Source organism: Penaeus chinensis, chromosome 8, assembly GCF_019202785.1.
Source record: "Penaeus chinensis breed Huanghai No. 1 chromosome 8, ASM1920278v2, whole genome shotgun sequence".
NCBI lineage: Eukaryota > Metazoa > Arthropoda > Malacostraca > Decapoda > Penaeidae > Penaeus > Penaeus chinensis.
Genome location: NC_061826.1, coordinates 34,808,531 through 34,811,030, shown reverse-complemented (window position 1 = coordinate 34,811,030; position 2,500 = coordinate 34,808,531). Strand labels below are relative to the sequence as shown.

The window sequence follows — 2,500 nt, the reverse complement described above, 5'->3', positions numbered from 1 at the left end:
TTATGATTAAAACTATGCTTATGGCTATAGTGACAACTATTATCATCATTAGCATTACCCTCATCATCAAAAATTACTATCATCATCATCATTATCATCATCATTATCATCATCATTATAACTATCATTATCATTATCATTATTTTCATTGTGATCATAATTGTTATTACGATTATTATCATCATCATTATTTGTCATAGTGGTCGTTGACGTAGTATTAGTTGTATGAAATCATCTAATTTATTGAAATGCCCAATAGATACCGTCTGAAATCAGCGGAAATTCAGTTTATAAAAGTCTGTCCTTAAACTTTGAAAAATGACACGTCTGTTCCATCTGAACAAATATAAAAATCTTGACCGCGTAGCTTCCCGAAGAAAAACCAGATGAACAAGCAAACAGAGCGAATCTAGAGCGTCTTCCATCACAGTCTGTCTTTGAGCTGCGACGAATGAAAAAAGCGAAAAAAAAAAAAAAAGGAAATAAAAAAAGAAAACGAACAAGTGCCTGTAGGACCTAGCAGTACGGACGGGCCTCAACCACTACTATCATTACGCTCCTACAAGCTAAAAAAAAAAAAATCCTGCTGGAAACGCTTCATCTGCTGTGAGATTGCCGGTCGGCCGTATACACGCGATGAGCTATTTTTAAAGCAGAAGAAGGAGAAGAAGAAGGAGAAGAAGAAGAAGAAGAAGAAGAAGAAGAGAGGAACGGGCGTCTGTTGGGTCTTCCCTCCGGCCGAAGTCGCCGCCTCCGACTGTCTTTTGTTTTGTGGCGTCGCTTCGTTTGGACGATTTTGTTGACGTTCCATATTTGTTGTTGTTGTTGTAACTGTCTAAAGTGTTTTACTGAGACTGCCATCGTGTTTTTATTATTATTATTATTAATATTGGTAGCTGTCACCATTATTGTTACTGATACCACTGTCAGTATTGTCATTATTATTGTTACTATTATCATCGGCAATAGTATTATTATAACAGTTATTATGCAACAACAGAGCCTACTGTTATGTTACCGATATTATCATTTATACCATTATCTAAAAACACGTGACATCACTTGAATAACACAACAGAGGGTCTTTTGTGGGTCTCAGGGTTTCCAAAATTGTGTCAACTCCCCCCTCCCCCCCCCAAAAAAAAAAAGTGAGGCGAAAGATTACAACCAAGAAGTATATGAATAAACAGGATTAAGGTTAATATTGAAAAACAAAAACAAAAAAAAAAGCAAGGAGATAAAAATATCTTGAAGTATAAAGAAAAAATATGCCTACTTCTACTTATTGATAATGCCATTGACAACAATATCCATTCAGGCATAAATAAAACACCAAACCTCAACAAATACAGCAAAAACAGGTGTCCCAGAGAACTCATATGCCTGATTATAATGAACTAACAGGTTATGAATGGAAATCAACCATGGAAATTATTATTCATACTGTGTTTCAGAGAATATGCTTTCAGTATAAAATGTTTCTTTTTGTTACTGTCATTTTTGCTGCCATTTACGTTTTTTTTTTACTGTTTTGGTATGTTGATAATAATATCAGTGATAATACTAATAGTAATCATTATCATCATCATCATCATCATCATCATCACCATATTGTAATCATCACCTATTATCATCTTCACCATCATCATCAAACTTAACTTCAACGAAGTCATCCTATTCCTCTCTGACTCTGAATAAGAAATTAATAATAATCAGATAACCAGCTAAATAAATACGTAAATACACTCGAGAAAAATGCCGAGAGCTGAAAACGAAAATTAATCTGTGAAACGTAAACCGTTGGAATTAAAACTTTATGGGATTCACTTTAAACCCGATATGTTCCCTCGCTGATGACGTGCGGCTAGGGAGAAGCAGGGAAACGGATAAATGGAGAGAAAGAGAGAGCGAGATGGGAAGTAGGTAAGAACAAGAGGTTAATTAAATGTATTTTTTTTTATTCGAATTACATGATATAACGAAGAATAGAACCTAAAGGCATGCCAATGTTAGTTTATTATCTAGCAGTGTTTGGCAATTGTTTTCACTTGACAAAAGTACTAAACATTGTAACTGATCATGATATTTCATGACATTTTACATCAATGCAGCCATGGCTCCCAACTTGTACATCACACATGCTACGCACGCTCTTCAGGTTGGGTCATGCTAAGTTCAGTAGCTACGTTCTGATTGATCGTCAGCAGGTACATTTCTCGACCCACTGCCGAGTCCTAACTGGTTAACACCGGGCACCTCGCAGCTCTCTCATTGGACCGCCCGGCCAGGCACTTGTAGTTCTGGAAATACGGGGGCGTCCACACCGAGCAGCCTACAAGTGCGGACAACCACTGACCTCCGCCAACTAGGGAGCCTCTCTGGTTTCCCCTTGGAACTCCACCTCAACACTACTTCACTTACAACTCCTAGCTATCACAACCCTTAACGCCATAGCTATCCTTCCTAAGAGGTAAAACCAGTAGGGAGAGAGAATGATTAA

General features: G+C 37.2%; 1 protein-coding gene across 1 annotated transcript in view; it reads right to left on the bottom strand.

Moving 5' to 3' along the window:
• Positions 1-2,500, bottom strand: part of LOC125027870 — a 28,860-nt gene that overhangs the window by 2,091 nt on the left and 24,269 nt on the right. The gene's annotated exons all lie outside the window — the stretch shown is intronic.